This window comes from Leptinotarsa decemlineata, unplaced genomic scaffold (assembly GCF_025532065.1).
Source record: "Leptinotarsa decemlineata unplaced genomic scaffold, Ldec_3_MD MMD2_tig00078363_RagTag_RagTag, whole genome shotgun sequence".
Classification (NCBI taxonomy): Eukaryota; Metazoa; Arthropoda; class Insecta; order Coleoptera; family Chrysomelidae; genus Leptinotarsa; species Leptinotarsa decemlineata.
The window spans coordinates 2,463,385-2,486,217 of NW_027412728.1; positions in this window are offsets into that span (position 1 = coordinate 2,463,385).

Sequence of the window (22,833 nt, forward strand, 5' to 3'; positions counted from 1 at the left end):
TTCGTGATAATCTCCAGTTTTCTTCGACTCGAAACACCACATCCCTTCAGCAAGAAGGCGAATTCACCAATGAACGCTGCCCTTTCCATCGGACACTGGGCGATCATGTGAAAATCACGCTTCGGTTTTGTTTTGTTTTACTCTATCTTGGATTTGGATAGACTTTAAGACAGTTTTACAAAAACGCAAAATGTATTTCGCCATACAATGGCTTCTTCGGACGTGTCTTTAATAACTATATTCTACATAGTCAATGCTTAATATACCTAATTTTACAATTTGGCGTACCTACATTTCAAGTATCTGAGTTTTACCTTACTGTGTAATGATTTAAGTTACCTGACCTCATATCCCAGTTTCCACATTTGAAAAAAGTTTCATTAAAGGGGAATTATTCAGTTCTGATTGATCATTCAGTAAATTACCCGAATTATTGAATCTGTTGATTCCTGAACATTCTAGAAAATTGAGTTTCAAACTCAATCATGAATACGACATGTAACATGTCGTATTCATGATTGAACTCTTCTCCTTCTGCTTAAAGGTGGTTTGCAAATGTGGCATTGGTCTTTCTATTTACAAAACTACTTCTATGCTCTTTTATTCTTTGGGAAAAGGTTCTCCCCGTTTAGCCAATATACACTTTTGGGCAAGAGCCACATGTCAGCTTATATAATCCTGATATATCAGACACTGAAGTTTTGTCTTTATTGTTTTTAATAAATTTACTTAGACTATTATTAGTAAGCTACGTTTACGCTTTCTTTCTTGAAAAAACGGACAATATTATTGGTTGATTCACCCAAATATGACAATGTTCTATAACTGACGTTATCCCATATTGAATTTGGGTAAACCTGGTCCATGGCTTGCTTTTGTAATTTTTTGGAAAGAATTAAGTCTATAATATCTACCTTATAACCGTTGTTGACCACGATTTGTTTGATCAAACTTAGCTGTCTCTGGAAATTACTCTCAGGCACTGGAATATTTAGTAGTTTGCAAAGCATATTATTAAATGCGGCAACTTTATGCTGGTGAGGCAGTGTTGAAGAACTATGTATGTAAGATGGTTTGTGGGAAGTTGCAAATTCATGTTTATTGTTAATTTTCTTAATGGTTAAGTCCAGGTAATTTATTGAATTATTTACCTGCCTCTCAGTGGGGAATTTTATTGGCGGGTGAATGGAATTGACATATTCAATGAACTGGTCTAATTGCCTATCTGTACCAGTAGAACAGACTAAGATATCATCTACGTATCTGGATTTCATACTCTATGTTATACATGAAAATTTCAGCCAACAAGAGACTCGAAGGGTTCCCCATTATTAGCCCTTCACTGCATGAATTTTTTTTCCTCAAACTGGAAATAATTTCAAGCTACGTGAGTAAATCTGATATTTTCTGTTTTACCAATAGATTCACGTGATGTTAGTAGATTCACCAGACCAATTGTTTGAATTGGCGGAATACTGGGAAATAGATTTTGGACATAGGAAGACCAATTCCACCAAGGACCAAGGACATGAGTTCAATCATGAATACGATGTGTTACATTTAAAAGAGCAGAGTTTGAAACTCAATTTTCTAGAATGTTTAGAAATCAAAAATTCCGGTAATTTACTGAATGGTCAATCAGAATTGAATAACTCCCCTTTAGTAAATATTTTTTCAAATGTGGAAACTGGGACATAAGCTCAGGTAATTTAATTAATTACACACTTAGGTAAAACTCAGGTATTTGAAATGTAGGTACTTCAAATTGTAAAATTAGGTATGTTAAGCATTGATTTACCATTATGTAACTTGCCATGTAGCTTTGTTTTTGTTTGTAGAGTTATTTATTCTATTGAAATAAAATTAACTTTTTTTGTCTTTAATAAGCGACCTGTTTTATACTAGCCTCTTTATATGGATATAGATAAGTTTGTTTCGCCAACTTTTTAGTTGTTGCTTGGTTATTTGGTTAAATCGGCAGTAAAACAGTGAAAAATAAATATTTTTTTCAAACAAATAATTTTGTTTGTTTGTTCATCAGTATTTTTTTTCGCAGATTCCGGGACGTTTTTATCAAAACAGAAGATGAAAGAGTCATCGAAAAGAAAGAAGAGAGCTTCAATGAAAAGAAGTCATCAGCGTTATGTCAAAAAGAGTTTGGCACTGCAAATGACCATATTGTGAAACTTGAGATGGTACATACAACAGAGAGGCCCAATGAACATACTCATGCAGGAGAGAAATCATTTCAATGTAAAATATGTCTAAAGTCATTCAGTAAAAGAAGTAATTTAAAAGTCCACGAAAGAATTCATACTGGTGAAAAACCATTTCAGTGCAAAATCTGCTTGAAACTGTTTATTGATAAAAGTCATTTGAATGAACATGAAAGAATTCATACTGGGATAAAATCATTTCAATGTAAAATGTGTCCAAAGTCATTTGTTTTGTGTAGGTATTTGAAGATCCATGAAAAAATACATTCTGTCGAGAAAGCATTTAAATGTACAATTTGCCAAAAGTCATTTATTCAAAATAATGCTTTGAAAATTCATGAAAGAATACATACTGGAATAAAACCATATCAGTGCAAAATATGCTTGAAGTCATTCACTCGAAGTAGTTATTGGAGATTCCATGAAAAAACTCATAGTGAGGAAAAACCATTTCGATGTAAAATCTGCCAAAAGTCATTTACTCAGAATAATTATTTGAAAATTCATGAAAGGATACATACTGGAATAAAACCATATCAGTGTAAAATCTGCTTGAAGTCATTCACTCAAAGTAGTAGTTTGAAAACGCATAAAAGGACACATGAAAGGACACGTACTGGTGAAAAGCCATTTCAGTGTAAAATCTGCTTGAAGTCATTTATTCGAAGCAATAATTTGGAAGCTCATGAAAAAATTCATTTGGAATGCGTTAAAACCGAGAAACCAGTGGCGTAGCTTGAGGGGGCGGTGGGGACAGTCCCAGGTGGCATACGGGGCGGAAGGAAGCGCCAATTTATTGATTTGGATTTCGCGCGCGAAATGTTATGTACGTGTCAACTGAAAGGGTAACTCTCCAATATTCTAAAATCTCGTGCGAACAACTTGGAATTTCTTTCGAAACCCTAAGACGAATCAAGAGAAAGCATATGAGAGTGAACTGAAGTGAACAAATTTCACTTCAGTAGACAGAATGATTGCTGAAATTCGTGATCGATTGTAACAGCTGCAAAAATATGCCCCTCCAATGTCTGCCGTGATGGAGGGCATGCTCCACACTTCCTGAATACAGAAGAGTTTCGACTTGAGCCTGTACATCTACGAACCTTTGTAGGAACAGACCCAGGTGGCAAAAAAGAATTTATCAAGTCTGGCTCCCTGGAGTTATTATAATATATTATAGTTTTTATTTTTTATTTATTTTTTTAAACGTCTGCCATTAGCAATATAAGTTGTGAAAGTTTTTCAAAATTAATTACCTAAGATCACTTTAGCTTCAATGGTTGTGTAAAAGACTGTGTTGATAAAAACAGACAAAGTACATTTTTGATCAAATATACAGAGTGACCCATTTGAAAGCGGGCCACCTCTCTAAAACTGTTATTTATTATCCGATTCAGAAGTTTTTTTTTTCAATAGATAGAGCGTCAATAGTTCTATTAGAGTGCTGTGAAGTCGAAATATAAATAAAATTTTCAAGGCCTACTTCGAATTTTTTTCAAGGTCAAAAATCCAAAAAACATACTAGCGATTTTTTTATATGAAATTTGACGACGCCACTGGATTTGTGATGCTTTCAAATGGTTGTGACTGAAATTTCAAGATGAAATATGTTTTTTTAACAGAAATATAGCATAAGTAAAATTTTTATCACTTTATCTAAATATTTCGAATTGTCGTCATATTAAATCACAATATTATTAATAATATCGTTTAAAATGCTCTTTCACGTCGTTAGCAGTCGAGCTTGTAAACAGCAGTTATTCAAAATGGTGTCAAATTATGTTTCTTTCAAACAGAACTCCATAAAGTATAGAAGATAGTTATGTCCATCAAAACACTGCAGTTTTTTTGTCATCAGAGAAATGAAATATACATCTTTACATCAAATAGTAATCAATATTCAATAATCAATAATAACCAATACTGATGAAATAAATGAACTACAACAAAAAAATGGATTGAGATGAGAGTGCCCAGACATTAATTTCCGTACTTTGTAACTAATTTCCGATTTAATTCGATACGTTTATTCTACCATTTTCTAATGCTAACTAATCATAAGATTCGATCAAAATTCGATCATTGGTTTGGGGTAACATTTATGCAAGCCTGGTCTTATTCTTTCACGCAGTTCCTCTTTGGTGGTTGTCAGTTATTCCGAATATCTACATATCTTGGTTTCATTCAAACATGTTTGGGATGCCACATTTCGAAAATATTATTTTTATTAGAAGGCTTTGAAAGTTAAGTTGCCGTGGAGATGACAAGTCATTAAAATAAAAGACGAAAAGACACAAATTTGTCAGTATTAATAGTGAAGTTTATAACTCTTCAAGTACCTACACTAATAAAGAAGTATGGCAGATAATTTGACTTTGCAGGAGAAAATTGAAATAGTAAAACTTCGTGGTAACAACGACAGATCCGAAAGGGAAGTATGTAGAATTTTCAATAACATGCATCCGGAGCGTCGAAATATTAGCAGAGCTACAGTTGGAAGAGTAAACAAAATTTTCAATCAGTATGGAGCTGTTAGTAAACATATCCTGAAGAATATTAATACTGTACAAAGGCAGAGACGAAATAATTCTGAACGAATTCGAAATTATTTTAATAATAATCCGAAAACAAGTGTGAGAATTGCAAGTTTGGACATCAACTTACCGCGTGAAACAATAAGGAGAAATCTTAGGAAATATAATAATATGAAGCCCTTTAAACCAAAGTTTCTTCACACCTTAGAAGAAGGCGATAATGAAAAGAGGATGGAGTATAGTTTATGGGCTCAAGGAGAATATCTAAATAACAGGAATTTTCTGAAAAAAATTTTGTTCAGTGACGAGGCAACATTCACAACCAATGGAACAGTTAATTCTCAAAATTCAAGGTACTGGACGGAAGAAAATCCACATTGGATAATAAATTGCAGAAGACAGTACTCCCAAAAAATAAATGTTTGGTGCGGAATATTACATACCAGAATAATTGGCCCCTTTTTTTTTGAAAACAATTTGAATGGTCAAATTTTTTTGAATTTTTTGAAAAACGAGTTTTCCAACGCTATGGATGAACTTCCACTAGCAGAAGAGGCCCATATTCTATTTCAATTAGATGGCTGTTCCATCCACAATAGCAGGATTGTTAGAGATTGGCTGGAAGAAAATTTTCCTAATCGGTGGATAGGGCGAAATAGTTCACTGATTGAGTTTCCCCCCAGATCCCCGGACTTGACTCCACTTGATTTTTTTTTATGGGGCACCGTTAAGGAAAAAGTATACAAAACTCGCCCAACGAGCAAAGAGGAACTGCGTGAAAGAATAAGACAGGCTTGCAGAGATATCACCCCAAATCAATTATTGAATGTTTTGGTTAACATTAGAAAACGATATGATAAATGTATCGAATTGAATGGAGATTTGGTGGAACAGTCCAAAATTTAATGTGTGGGCATTGTCATGTTAATACATTCTTTTGTAGTGGTTCATTTATGGTTTTAATATTGATAATTATATTATGATATAAAGATGTGTATTTCTATTCTTTGACAACAAACTGCAGTGTGCTAATAAAGATAACTATATCGCACATAAAGTTGTTATGTTCTGAAGAAGTATTTCAAACCATATTATTTACAAAATTGTTATTTAATATACAACTATTTGAATTATTTTGACAGTGATTGGTATATTTTACTTATGCCATATTTCTGTTAAAAAACATTATTTTATCTTGAAATTTCAGTCACAACCATTTGAAAGCATCACAAATCCAGTGGCGTCGTCAAATTTCATATAAAAAAATCGCTAGTATGTTTTTTGGATTTTTGACCTTGAAAAAAATTCGAAGTAGGCCTTGAAAATTTTATTTATATTTCGACTTCACAGCACTCTAATAGAACTATTGACGCTCTATCTATTGAAAAAAAAAACTTCTGAATCGGATAATAAATAACAGTTTTAGAGAGGTGGCCCGCTTTCAAATGGGTCACTCTGTATATATATATATTCTATCTGCACTTTTATATTTGGTATTGTGTGTAGTTATTTTTAATGTCCGAACTGTATTGAGTGAAATGGGTATTGAAACCATAAATAAATGAAACAAATGAGTACAAACATCACAACTGTCAAATCATATTCATAAAGAACTCAACTAACGATTATTCTTTTGCCTTTCAATCGAAACATTCCAAATGACAGAAACGAATGGATCGACAAAATTACCTGCATACTATTCTTAATTAATATCACCTCAAAGAAACAAATATATATATATATATATATATATATATATATATATATATATATATATAAATCAAAAGGGGAAAATTCGTGGACAGAACTCTCAAAAAATAGGGGCGAACCGCGGACACGTGTTTCTGGCTATTGGCCTCATCAGCGCGGTGCAGCCAATTGCAAAGATGGACAACAACTGGTTACCAAACATGAAAAACATCACATATGCACGGTGTCACCAACAGGAGCTAACCGCACATTTGTGGTTTCAATTAGAAGACCTAGAATTCCCAGGCATCATCTAACATCACCACCTAGGCAGCTATAGCTACCTGCGTGACTTCCGGGTCCAGGATATAAATACAGAGATATAAATATTAATGAGTGTGTATGATATAAATCAAAAGGGGAAAATTCGTGGACAGAACACTCAAAAAATAGGGGCAAACCGCGGACACGTGTTTCTGGCTATTGGCCTCATCAGCGCGGTGCAGCCAATTGCAAAGATGGACAACAACTGGTTACCAAACATTAAAAACATCACATATGCACGGCGTCACCAACAGGAGCTAAACATAATAATAATTTAAACAAAAAATCAGAAATACAAAATTTAAGTCAAATTTACAATTATATTTTAACTTTTGATAAATAAAATTGAACAAATAATTTCAACATCATATTACTAATAATTTTACACTTACATTTGAATCTCACTATATGTGTAAATATTATAATAATCACATTTTCTCTGGTGCTGTAACAAAATTTTCAACGTCAAATTTTGCGTTTGACTTTTCGTTTTTATGTTTGGATTTATATGCCTTTTTTATATTATATACTAACTTTGGTTCGTTTTTGTAACTTATCTTATACATGTGATCTATCAATTTTTTCAGATTGAGTGAAAATTAAAATATATGTGCATTCTTTTCATACTATCTTGATCCACTAAGAATATCCATCAAAACTGAACCATTTAAATAACTTTATGGACCTGAGAAGACAAATCTGAGTCATACATTGTTGCCAAAGTGGATGCTCTTTTTATAAATTAAAGTTGAAGAATTATTAGGAGGATACTCGATACATCTCCCAAATTTTCTAGAAATAACAAAACTAATCAATACCTTCATTCCTTTCTGCCACGAACTATAAGAGCGGCAAATAAAACTGGCCTCGATTCCTTTACTACTGCATCAGAGGCAGCTTAATTCAGTGTGGATATAGTTTCTGCGAACTTCTTTCTAATAGAACATTCATTCCAGTGACATTTTTTCATATATACATGTATTTGACTATTGTTTGTATTTTTTAAATTTGACTAGTTTTATATATATATTTTTAATTCTATCTGCACTTTTATATTTGGTATTGTGTGTAGTAATTTTTAATGTTCGAACTGTATTGAGTGAAATGGGTCTTGAAACCATAAATAAATGAAACAAATGAGTACAAACATCACAACTGTCAAATCATATTCATAAAGAATCCAACTAACGATTATTCTTTTGCCTTTCAATCGAAACATTCCAAATGACAGAAACGAATGGATCGACAAAATTACCTGCATACTATTCTTAATTAATATCACCTCAAAGAAACATTGAAAAATGCAATTGGAAAATAAACTTCATTTCACTTATATGATTTTCATTACAAATAATTCTCATTGAAAAAAAGAAGTTATATTCACAAATCAAATGGAATATTCAATTTGCCGGTATAGAAGTTGTAGGTACACCATATATTTTATATAGATGTCCATTTTTCGTCTTCAAATGAATCAGGATATTCTTGTAGAAATATATAAACTTCGTTCTGTTTTGGAGCACATTTATTTTAAGAGAGGTAGATCATAAACTTTATATTAAAAAGTTAATTGCTGGACAATTTCTCCTTCATATTCCAGTTGATTGAACCATTTTATTCCAACTGGTGATTTTAGAAATAATTCGGCTGTTTTGACATTTTTTGAAAAAATCATGTAACCAGGTAGAATGTATGCACAAGAATTATTATATCAATTGAATTTGGGTCCATTTCGTAATGTATATCAAAATTATATGAACATTTTGGATATAAAAAAGTTTGAGTGCGAACCTGTCCAAAACCATTACGCGAGTCCTGCCCTCTTTCTTCACTTCCCAAAATGGCGTCTAGATACTTTTCCACATCAAAGGCGGCATGGCCAACTGTCCATGCTGATTGTTACCTATGCTGTGATTTTGTCAACAGTGGTCCACTGTTGCCGGCGGGCAAAATTTAAAATCACCAAATCTATGAAGCAAAAATCACCAGATTTGAAAAAATATCACCAGATTTCAGAAATTCTGCCTATTGAACAAGAAATGAATAGGAAATTGTGACCAAAACTAAATACAAAGTTTGAAACAGAAAATATATTGAAATAAATATTCATTCTCACACAATAGATAAAAAAAAGAAGTCTCTTATAAATATTTGAGCAAAAACAAACAGAAAAGTAATGGCCAAGACAATAAATGAAAAACAAAATAAGCAGAACTCTCTTGTAAATGAATATTTGAACAAAAACCCAAAAATAAACAGAAAATTAATGGCCAAGTATATTTTGATCATCAACTACCTACTACTATTATTTTGATTTGTACATTTTATGATCACATTTCCTTAGTATATTATCAGAAATTTCAAAGTTGTAACAGTATTTCTCATTGTTCAATATAACTCTTTGAGTGAAGAATTCCACTGAGGGTTTCAGAATTCAGTCGATTTCTGATTTTTGTTTTATTATTGCCAAGTTTCTGACACATGAATGGTTAGTCGATTCATCAATGAGAATGGAAAACTTTGTAGACCCAGTTTTCTGTAATAACGAAGCTAGTGAATGATGACCTAAAATAGTTTTAATAATAATAGCGGTGCATTTTGTGCGCTTCAAATTAACAACATCTTTGGCTGCCTCAGGATGTTTGCTTGCTTCTTTCATCAATTCTTCCAAATGATCAACACTGCTTATAGCAATGTTATGTTCCACAAATGAATAAAGCTAATTTTATTTCTAGTTCTTGTGTTTTTTTTTTAGTTCCGTTGTCTGTGAAGAACCTCATTTGTGAGACTGGTTACTGCAATCTCACAGAAGAAGCTTTCTGCATGTGTTTTTCCGTCCTTTCATGCTTTTGTACTGATGCGATTTCACCTTGCAAATTTATATTACATCATTTACAAAAAAAAAATTATTGCTCCCTAATTTGCTACATTGAATTTATGTAAACTTTTTTCCCATTGAGAATTGTATTTATGCTTATAATTCCTCTTCCGTTTGGATATTTGTTTTGTTTCAATATCATTAGGGATTGTATTTGTATTATGTTTCTGATGAATCTGTATCAACGGGAGAATGAAAAACTTTTACAAAAAATACATCAATTAGTTAGCTAGACTCGTCATTCACGAATAATACCTAAAAACTTATTTTGCATTTTGATATTTTTATAATTTATATATTCAAAAGAAAATAGGTTAGGTTCAGTCGCTCAGTTAACAATGTTAGCATTTAAATTATGAACAGAACCACAAGACACAGAAGATATGTGATTGAACATAGAACTCATATAATCATACGCTATACAACTGGTATGAGTTGTGTGAATTCATGCTTCTAATTCAATTTCAGATTTGTCATAAACAAACAAAAATCACCAAAATATCACAGAATATGAAAAATAATCAAATCTCCACAATGACATGAAAATCACCAATGTTGCCAATGCTGGTGATAAATCACCAGCATTGGCAACATTGACAATGGAAGATAAATAATGTCATCTACTTCACTTATGTGAAGTTGGCTGCCAGACCCAGCTGCTAAATTTTCCGAACTCTACCGAGCGACCAGTGGCGTGTATCCGCACTATTAGCTGAATGAATATAGGAATACAGGCTGATTCACGGTGGATGGCACATTAGACGTTTCTGGTGAACCAGACAACGGATCACTTTGAAAATTTAATGGAGGGCATATTCGGACATTCTCTAGCCAACTAAAATATTTTCGACAATGCGGTGTTGCCGCTTCTATTAGAAAGCAGTAGCAACTTTGATTTTTCAAATGGAACACTCTGTATATAATATTATTTGCAACTTCTGAAGTGACGAAAATGTCGATATTATTAGGAGAATGTCACAACGCTACTGTCCAATAGTAATCATGGCCTGCTTACCAAATACCGAATGGAAATACCATTCTGAAGGGACATTTTCACAAATAAATGTTCATAAGTCCGAAACTTGACTAGTTAGGTATAGGTATGATATACATAGAAAGAAAGCAAATTCCAGCAGCTTTCCGAATTTTCAATAATATACAGGGTGTTCCATTTAAAATAATCAAATTTCAGCAACTTTTTCAAGCAAACGAAAAAACTGTATTTTTTTACCACCCTGTATTGAAGTAACGGAGATTAGGCTGACGTGTGGGAAGTGTCCAAGTATCACCTAACTCCAAACCAAATTTCGATATCATAGTACTTCTTAACTAAAAGATATCGGCATTTTTAGAAGTCATGATTTTCGAAGAAAAAAAATTGAAATTAATTTTTATTCGTACGCGTACGAATGCTCCCCTTTAGATTGTATCAACCACTAGTATATAAAATTTAATTTTTATGAAATAAAATATAGTATCAGCTTTTAAAATTATCGTGCAGATAACACAATAACATATGTTTTCTTTTATGAAATATTCTACTTCTAAAAAAAATGAAATATTTTTGATGAGTCAACGTTATAATTAATATTTTATTGCAGAATCATGGTGCGAAAATATAAAAAAAGGTACGCGTACTCAAGAAGTGGATGAAACGTCCATGAATCTAGCAATTGATGATGTAATACAAGGACGGTTGTCGTATAATCCTCAAGACATTCTTACCGGAACTGATGAATCTTCCACATCTGCCGCCGAGACACAATCTGTACCGAGTTCTTATCTTCCCATAACACCAGAGGTCATAAGACCTTATCCTACAGCTGTTAGAAAGAGAAAAACCAATAAAGGGAGAAAACCGGGTAAATCCCGTATATATGTATGTATATATATATATATATATATATATATATATATATATATATATATATATATATATATATATATATATATATATATATATGTGTGTGTGTGTGTGTATATATATACAGTTCAATAAAAAAGTAAAAGAAAGCTAAGAAAATAAGAAAATAGAAAGCGTCTGAGATTCAGAGGAATCTGAAGGATCGCAATTTAGCTTGCGGGAGAAATCAACATCTCCAGTTGATTTAAAAATGGACGAAGAGACTGATCATCATAGTATCAATAATAATTCAATTATGATACCAGAGAAAATCACAGATGATTGTTATGTTTTGGTAAAGTTTGAAAAAAAAACTTCTGTTGTTTATTACGTCGGAAAAGTTCTCAGTTATTATTCCGGTATAGAGATGAATATATCTTATCTGTGTATCAGAGATGTCGCCATGATCTTCCCTGATCCTAAATCACGAACGGGATGTGCAGCTAAAATGGCTAGACTTTATACATTTGCAGTTGATTTAAATAATTATAATGTGCAATACGTTTCAAAGAAACAACCAAATGTATGATTACCTACTATTGTCAAAGACTCTCTAACGATGTCATACAAAATGATTGTGAACATCTCATTTAGACTGATTGTAAAGCTTAGTAAAGTAAACTAAGGATAAACAATTTTATTTTTTGTTATTTTTTTTTAATAAAGTTTTATCGACTATTAGTCAAGTCACATATTTTTAAGTTAGTTCATTAATAAATACATGTTTTTATAATTATTAATAAAAATTCAACGACTTTAATTGGCTTGTTGATTACCCTGTATGAATCTACCCCATGGCGTACCCCGTACGTGGGGTACGTTCGTACAAATATCTTATCATAGAAAAATCGTTATAACGCTTTAACCTTTTGACATAATAGATTCGAACTTTTTTGTAATAAACTACAACATATTTGTTACACTCTGGTACATAAAGTTGATAAATTCAACAATTAGTCATGAAGAAAAAAAATTAAATCTAAAAAGTGTACGAAGGGTAACCAGTTTCCCCTAATGTCTGAAGGTAGACATATAGAACATTTACTATGATTTCTACATGTTGTGTGTTTTGTTATTAATAAATTAGTTTTGTTCATTACCCTTTGATCGTTTAATGCAGGTACTAACTACAAAATAACAATAAATCCAGTTCGCATTTATGACGATGTATCTCTGTAGTTGTTCGTAAAATAATTTTTTGCTGCGAACTGGTTTAAGTAATTGAATTGAAAAAATTCAAATGAAAACTGGTAGAGTTGTTCTTCCCTGTACACCGTTTGGAAATTTAGAATTTTGACAACTCAAATCCAAGTTTTCCGCAATCCATCAATTTTTATCAGGAATAAAATTTTCTGACAAATGTATAATAAAAAAGTTTTCTATATGGTGCAAACTTTTTGAAACTCACTGTTTAGTTGTTTGAATGATTATGGCATTAGATGATACGAAAGAAATTTCCAAATTGTTTGTCGAACGAATGAGAAAAAGTGAATATTTGAAAAAAGAATATAACAGGGCAAATATAAAATTTACCCAGAATAGTTTAAAAAACGATTGTCTAGGATCAATAGTTCAGGATTCTTTTATATTTTCCTTGTGAAGAAAATTGTAAAATAATGAATGTAGGTCAAGAAACAAATACAGACACCTAGGATGAAACATCTTCAAGCATCGGATGAAATCGAAATTATATTCCATTATGAATGGAAAAAAGGTAAAATAACAAAAAAAAATTAATGTAAGGACCGGTATTTCATATTTTGTTGATTATTTTAAATGAGGAGTGTTGCTCCTTCGCCACACACATTTTATTGCGTACCATGTAGAGAAGATCTCGTACAGTGCATTTCAAATGAAATGGGACACTCCGCATTGGGACATCTATTGGGACAGTAAAATATCGTAAAATACGTCAATTTAAATTTCCAAAGGGGCGCATTTCTACATAAAAGTCAACCCCTTGCCTGCCAGCCTCACCTCATAATATTCAAGTGAAACCATCAATGGAAGATCTTTCAATTCTTCATCCCATCTTTCAAAATTCACCTACATAATATGAAAAATACTTCCCGTGGGTTGGGCTACCTATCGGGCGCGTCCCCAGGTGGCAGATAGGGGAACGGCCAGGGGACTGGAGGCCCTGTCCGGGAAGCCAATGTGGCCTTACGGACGGGGACGCCGGTCAGTGGCAGAAATAAACAGGGGGAGGGAACTAAAAGTCCCCAAAAACCTTAGCAAAACATGCCACGTGGACCAGCCTACCCAAGCTAAGGTGTAAGAAATCGTGCCGATAGCTGAATGGCCGCAGGGTGATATGCGGTTACGAACGATCCCCTTGGGGAACCGGGCGAAACCTCATTGTAAAGTAGGAGAAATCGATAAGCGGTTATTCCATTGGCGTTGGCCATTATCAGAGTTTATGAATGCAACAGCTTATTTGCAGAAACCAAATCCGCACTGTCCTACAAAAGGAATGATTTGAGCACATTACTACATTACCGTTGAAGGCCTTTACTGAAATATGTATATATTTTCCTATTTTTTGTAAATAATCATCGGAAAACGGAACACAGGCTCTGTATATCATATTAAAAACTTGCAGTCGAACAAACTTTTGATGAGTATTTGGTTCCACAACAAATCCTATAATTTATGACAGTATGACTCCCCTCATGATTTTTCAAAGTACTGATTTGAGTAAAAGATTTTGAACAGAATTTACATTGAAACGGTTTTTCTCCGGTATGAATCTTCAAAGAATTTTTATTAGCGAAAGATTTTGAACAGGTATTACACTTTGGTCGTTCCCCAGTATGGATTCCATTACGGTTGGCCATTGACAGGTATATGAATGCACCAGCTTATTTGCAGAAACCATATTTGAAAGAATATATCACTTCACAATGCGCAACTGATGAAATATAACAGTACGATAATAACTTTCAATTAGAACTGACGTGATATCGATCTGATCCCCAATGTATATGAAATTGAATTGAGTAGGTACTTTTCCAAAATCAATTACCATAACGTAATGACACATTATCTCGTTACCTAAACAGGTACCGTCTAAAATAAATCAAAAGTGCAGGTAGTCAATGAATTGCACCATTAATGACCATTCATCATTTGCAGAAGATATTACTAGTGAAAAAACACATTTTTTCCTTATGTTTTTTATTTACTCAATAAAAATATTTTTTACGCATATGAAATTTCACAGCTTTGATTTTTCAGACTGATAAGAATCAATATTGATGGGCGTATATCGTTCTATGAGTCAAATGATTGAATTGAAAACATTCCACTGGAATATTATTCCTATATGAAATTTTCACCACAACGTTCATCATGAAGAAGGATTAATAAACGAGGGGGTCATTTTTACGTAGAAATGTCTATCCTTGGAAATTGAAGTTGACGTATTTTACGAGTTTTTCACGGGGTGACTCATTCTATTTGGAATGCACTGTCTGGGCTCATTGCTACATATAACATAATAAAATACTTTCCATGCGTCAAAGAAATTTCCATTCGTGTCCCCTTTAGGTCATTTTGTTGATTTCAGGCTTCGACCGTACTGTCATAATCAACAACCAATGTCATCAGTGAAAGTTTCAATCTGTCGTTCTTTCAAACTTGGTCATACCCTTCCTAGACATTTCCGTTTCTCAACAGAGTTGAAAAATTTGAAAATACTTTTTCAAATACTGCTCAGAGGAAATTGTTGGCTGCAGATTCAAACTACATCATTTTTTTATATGATTTCTGCTTCGGATAATAAGAAAGGAAGTTCAAAATTGTTATTCGATTGAATGAAAGAAAAGTCTATATCAAAACGATTCATTAAAAAAAATTAGAAGACGAAATTATATGGAGATGACGTTCATATGAAAATGATTGATTGGGAGTTGGACTTAAACTTTCAAATGACTATGAATAATGAAAAACCCATAGTAATTTTCGAATTAACGTAATTTATTAGAATACAAAATACATAAATTTCAAAAAGCAAGAAAATGACATCCTTCAGTATGCCTCTGTACGTGAGCTTTCAAACTATCACTCCGACTGAAAACTTCCAAACATATACAGCACTGGAAGGGCATCTCTCCAGTATGACATCTTTCGTGGATTTTCAAATTTTTCTTCTGAGTGAAAGATTTCAAACATAGTGGACACTGGAATGGCTTCTCTCCAGTATGACTCCTTTCATGAACTTTCAAATTTATCTTCTGAGTGAAAGATTTCAAACATAGCGGACACTGAAATGGCTTCTCTCCAGTATGACTCCTTTCATGATTCTTCAAAGTATTAGCTTGAGTGAAAGATTTGAAACAAATTCGACACTGAAACGGTTGTTCTCCAGTATGAGTCCGTTCATGAACTTTCAAACTATCGCTGCGACTGAAGAATTTCAAACATGTTCCACACTGAAAAGGTTTTTCTCCAGAATGACTCCTTTCGTGACGTTTCAGAGTCTGAGTTTGTGTGAAAGATTTCAGACAGAATGTACATTGAAACAGTTTTTCTCCGATATGGATTCTCTCATGCACTTTCAAAGTTTGTTTATTAGCGAAAGATTTCGAGCAAATTTCGCACTTTGGTCGTCTTCCAGTATGAATTTCATCATTGTTGGCCATTGTCAGGTATATGAATGCACCAGCTCATTTGCAGAAACCAAATTTCAAAGAATATGTTACTTCACAATGCGCAACCGATGAAATATAACAGTACGATAACAACTATCAATTAAAACTGACGTGATATCGATCTGATCCCCAATTTATATGAAATTGAATTGAGTAGGTACTTTTTCTATATCAATTACCATGACGTAATTACACATCATCTCTTTACCTTAATAGGTACTTTCTGAAAAATATCGAAAGTGTAGGTATTGAATGAACTGCACTATTGATGACCATTCATCATTTCCTGAAGATTGCGAAAACACATTTTTCTCTTACATTTTTAATTTACTAAATAAAAATATTTTTATATACCTACATATAAACTTTCAAAGCTTTGATTTTCAGAGACTGATGAGAATCAGTCAAAAGCAGCAAATTTTCATATGAAAAAAATATAATATAAAGACAATAATCACCTGAGGTCTTGATACATGCATGAGTATGAAAAATACTATAGAAATAAAATACCTCCAATTCAACAATTGAATTCTTGCAGTAGTGTCCAGAGTCATCATAACTTGAATCAACTTAATGGTCAGGCAATAACTATCTGCCTGACCATCTTCTTATTCTTCCAGCTTACATCTGAAAGGAATACGTGAACACTCGGTGAAAACTAATGATTGGAAAGTAATCCTTGTTGAAAGAGGAAAATTTCCCAGTAGTTGCTCGAGATGACCATGCAGCGACGACAATCATAATCATTCAGCGTTGCTCAAGGACAACATTCTTCTGCGTCCCTAGCACGGCCCAACAGGATACTGTTCAATTTCTTGATTTTAGGCCCAGGTCGTACTGTCGTAATCATCGACCGTTGTCATCGGTCAAAGTTTGGATTTATCCTTCTTTCAAACTTGGACACATGCTTTGACGACAAGTAGAATAATTAGGAAATAATTTTCCGATGATCGCTTAGAGGAAATAAAGTGTTTAGTTTAGAACACACAGTATAGAGTGAGTTTCAAAAAATTTGCACTATATGGGTAACTTTTTTAGTGAGTAATTTTTTGCTGGTATCTTTTTGGCAACACTGTTTTTCACGATTCACGCGTTAATCGTGTCTTGTGTCATTGTCAAACTTTTTCAGTTTGGTCTATAATCTAACCATGAATCGACTTACGAATGAACAACGCTTGCAAATTATTGAATTTTATTATCAAAATTCATGCTCGGTGAAGAAAGTGCATCGTGTACTTCTTCCAATTTATTGGCAGTTTCGTCGGCCTACTGAGGAAGCTGTTCGGAAGCTTGTGACTAAATTTCGAACCCAGTTTACATTATTGGACATCAAACCACCGACACGTATACGTAGAGTGCGGACCGAAGAGAATATTGCGGCTGTATCCGCTAGTGTTCGTGATGAACTTGAAATATCGATTCGTCGCCGTTCGCAGCAATCCGGCCTCTATTACTCCTCTACGCGAAAAATTTTGCGAAAGGATTTGTATGTAAAACCCTATAAGATACAGCTGGTGCAAGAATTGGACATGCCTGACATGGATGCACCAAGACGGTGTTACATGCCACACGGCACGCGAAACAATGGCCCAATTAAAAGCCGCCTTCGGTGAACAGTTTATCTCACGTTTGGGGCCTGTCAATTGGCCACATAAATCGTGTGATTTAACGCCTTTGGATCATTTCTTGTGTGATCGTGTTAAGGCTCATGTCTACAGGGATAAACCAGCAACGACTGACGCTCTGGAAGCCAAAATTGAAGCATTTATACGTGAAATACCGGTCGATATGTTAGAGAAAGTGTTGATCCATTTGTTAGAAAATTTTATTCTTGATAAAAATTGGTGCATTGCAGAAAGTTTGCATTCAAGATGTCAAAATTTTGAATTACCGAACAGCGTACAGGGGAGAACAAAAATAGAAATTTTGATCAATAGTAAACCACTCTCATTTTCGACATTATTGAAAAAATTAATTGAAATTTGCGAACAATATTCTGATTTGGAATGGAATTTTTCTTATGGTTCTAGCCTCATAAAGAGTACTAGTACTACTTACAGATTTGTATTACCACTTAATTGTTTAGCATTTGAGAATTCAGTCAATTATTTCCTATCATTGAATCATATGGACTTACATACAGAGTAAAATATCAATTTTGCACCAAAAAAACTGGAACCAATTTAAAACATTTTCAACAAACACCGATATAGTAGTTCGAATAATAAATTGGACTGAATTTTGTATTGAAATATTATTAAAGTAATATGAGGGGGGCGCGTGAGAGATATATGAGATACTAGTACCGTAAAAAAATGTATTTATTTGTTTTGTCATGTACATGTGGCTGTGATTTCAATTCTGAATATTGTTTTCAAATTCAAATAACTTCTCTGAATAATTTTTTTAATAATGTCATAAGTAAGGTTAGTTTACAATTGATCAAAATTTATATTATTTGTTCTCCCCTGTGCACTGTTTTGACATTTAGAAATTTGACAGTCCATGTGGTTCAAAAATTTTGAAACTCACTGTATAATTATTTCAATGATTATGGCCTTAGATGATACTAAAGAAAGTTCAAAATTGTTTGTTGACCAAATGAAAAAGAATATATGAACAAAGAATATAACATCGCAAATATACAATTTACCCGACATAGTTTAAAAGGCAATAATCTAGGAAAATAGTTTACGATTCTTTTATATTTTCTTGGTGAATGAAATTGTAAAACAATAAATGTAAGTCAAGAAACATACAGAGATGATGTATTCTCATCTAAATAGTGATATATATGTACCAGCAAACTGAAATGGAACATCTTCAAGCATCGGATGAAACCAAATTTATATTCCATTATGAATTATAGGTAAAATAACAAAAAAACTATAATGGTAGGACCGGTATTTTAATATTCTTGTGGAATATTTGAAATGTGGAGTTTGGTTCCAGAAATGTTTTTGAATTTAATTAAAGAAATATTCTTCTCTTTGATCTGATACAAATTTGCTCCTTCGCCATTTAGTAAAATTATTTTCGAAGTGGCGAAGATGTGAAAGACTAATGTCAATTTGTCGCACACATTTCATTACGTACCATGTAGGAAAGATTTCATACAGTTCATTCCAAATGAAATGAGTCGCTCTGAGGGAGTTATTTGGTATTAGGACTGTGAAAATACGTCAATTCAAGTGAAACCTTTCATCTTTCAATTTTTCATCTTATCCTTCAAAATTTACCTACATTATTACATAATAAAAAAAATACTTTCTTGAACTCCAATTTGATTTCGAAATAGAAAGTGGAAGAAATCGATAACTTGTTACTATTACTGTGAAATTTTCACTGGACAGTCCACAAAATCACAACGTGTTTTTCGCTATACAACAGCTTTGCGTTTTCATACTATGACAACGCAAATATATTTTCACGACGTAGTTTTGAAAACAGTAACATGGAAATACTAAATAACTGGTACACAGCAATGAATTATTCAGGAATTTTTCAAAAGAATCATCAATTTCATATGTCTCATACTCCGATGTTCAAGGTTGAACCGAATTGGGTAATAAAACCTCACTTTTTGATTTTCTCTGTTCACCAATGATGTTGAAATCTTCTTTGCAATCTATTGAGGATTAATATCCAAAGTTTCACAACTGAACATTTGAAATTCTTCAATTTCGACTTTTACTGGACTCAAGTCGAGTTCCACTTCATCAGAAAATGAACGATTTGTGGAAATCCTTTTCTACAAACGAATGATTTGAGCACATTACTATATTACTGTTGAAGACCCTTTCTGAAATATATATATACATGTTCCTATTTTTCATGAACTACCAAACTTTGGAAAAGAGAACCCAGGCCCTTTATCTCACAATGAAAACTTGCAATCAAACTATCGATGAGTAACATTTGGTTTGTCCCATGAATATTTTATGACATAGTCATAATATTTTTTATATACATATAATGTTTCACAGTTTTCATTTTTCAGAGACTGATGAGAACCAATATAGATGGGCATATATCGTTATACAGTGTGACCCATTTTTAATGGAAACACCCCCTAAAATTTGAAGTTGTAAACCGATTTTAATTTTTTTTTTAAATGTCAAGTACTAAAAGGTCAACCTTGGGTCAATAATTAGTTATTAGTTACGTTTATTAAAATTTTTTGCTTCATTGTTAGTTGAATTGTGTGAATGTAATTCCGTTATTTTCATTGAAAATATTTACACTATTTGTTTTTTTTTTTTCATCTGACGGCACTTTATTATTGAAATCATCAAAAAAAAGATATATTGTGACTGTTAGATGTGTGAGTTTTCGAATTTTTGAGTTGTCATAACTTTGTTAATAATGAATATTTTTTCATAAGATTTTGGTCACACCTATTTAGAGGCACCCTGAATCCAGTGGCGTAATGATTTTTTCAATAAAAAATCGCTAATAAAAAATCCCGATTTTCGACTAAGAAAAAATATCGTAGTATGCCCTGAAACTTTAATAAACATTTCAAATTTTGTCCCAAGGTAGACCTTTTAGTACTTGACATTTAAAAAAAAAATTTTAAATCGATTTACAACTTCAAATTTTAGGGGGGTGTTTCCATTAAAAATGGGTCACACTGTATGAGTTAAATAATTGAATAAAAAAAATTCAAATGAAAAATGATACAGTGTGAGAATTCATTCTTTGTAACGAATTTTCAATGAAGAAACAAGTGAAAAATGAATTGAAATTTATATTTCAAAATACAAGGAAAACAATTTCACATTCGTAAACCTTCATTTAGCACAAGGATACGGGTATACTCACGACTGTAACGTGTTACATCTGTAACAGGAAAGATTGAAACTCAATCTTCTAGAATGTAAATGAAAAATTGTACAAATTCATTCTAATGCAATGAAATTACTTCATTGCTAGTTTTAGGGCTTTACGGTGATATGAAAATATAACGCAAAACAATATCTTTCATGATTTCACTCAAGGTAGTCATTTGAAAGTTCACCAACGGAGTCGTAATATATTAAAAATATGTTTTATTCAATAACCAGCTGTCATACCACACTTTTAACGTGATATTCCTAATGAAGAAAATACTTTTTTAGCTTCTGAAATTTCATGTATTTTGCTAACATTTAGCTTTCAATCAATCATATTCATTTGAACATTAGATCTCTTTTTTTTAATGAATCTCGGAATATGGACTGAAAACAGATTCTGGGATACAGTGTAGGGTTTGTTGTGAATCCGAGTCTAACTCATAGGCAAGTATTCTCAACAATGACATTTTTTTTTCTAGCTGAAATTACCCAAAATGGTTCAACCTTGATCAATTCAATGCATTCAATTTTTTCAACTATCCGATAGTTATGTCGGAAAAATATTATTCTCACATAAATTCATGGAACCTGGTAACGCTGATTACAGACAACATGACCGTTTAGGACTGTCTTGAAAAGAAATATGCATTTTTCGTCCCAATCATCAAGAGTGAGTCTTTAAAACTTCTTCAGGAATCTTCATCGTCGAAGTCTGTGAGACTCAGCTAAATCCTGTAGATGATTTATGTGATGAAAATAGCAGGTACTGTAGACTACCAACACTTGATATTTTTTAGAATGTCAGAAAAAAAATAGAACCCCGATTATTGCATCACATGCAAGTTTACAGTGTTCAGTTTGAATACTTGATTTAATAAATTTTTCTAGTTAAAAATTTTCAGTCTCAATATCAAATAACCCCACCATACTCATTTCAGTTGAAATGCACTGTATGAGATCTTTTCTACATATTACATGATGAAATGCGTGCGAAAAACATTTACATCGCCGTTTTGAAAATTAATTCAGCGATATATGATGATAAATATTGATTTTTCTCTATTTCTAAGTCATATCTCATTGTTTTCCTAGTATTCTGAAATATGTATGTTGAATTTTTTCACTTGTTCCTTCGTTGAAAATTCCTTACAGAAAAATGAATTCTCACCCACTGTATAATTTTTCATTTGAATGTTTTGATTCAGTCATAGAACGATATACTCCCCTCAATATTGATTCTCATCAGTCTCTGAAAACCAAAGCTGTGAAAGTTTATATGTATATAAAAATATTTTTATTTAGTAAATGAAAACTGTAAGAGAGAAATGTGTTTTCGCAATCTTCTCAATCTTCAGGAAATGGTGAATGGTCATCAATAGTGCAATTCATTTAATACCTACATTTTCGAAATTTTTCAGAAAGTACCTATTAAGGTAAAGAGATGATGTGTAATTACGTCATGGTAATTGATATAGAAAAAGTACCTACTCAATTCAATTTCATATAAATTGGGGATCAGATCGATATCACGTCAGTTCTAATTGATAGTTGTTATCGAACTGTTATATTAAATAAGTTGCGCATTATTAAGTGACATATTCTTTGAAATTTGATTTCTGCAAATAAGCTGGTGCATTCATATACCTGACAATGGCCAACAATGATGAAATTCATACTGGAGGACGACCAAAGTGCGAAATCTGCTCGAAATCTTTCGCTAATAAACAAACTTTGAAAGTGCATGAGGGAATCCATGAGGGAATGTACCATGTACATTCTGTCTGAAATCTTTCACACAAACT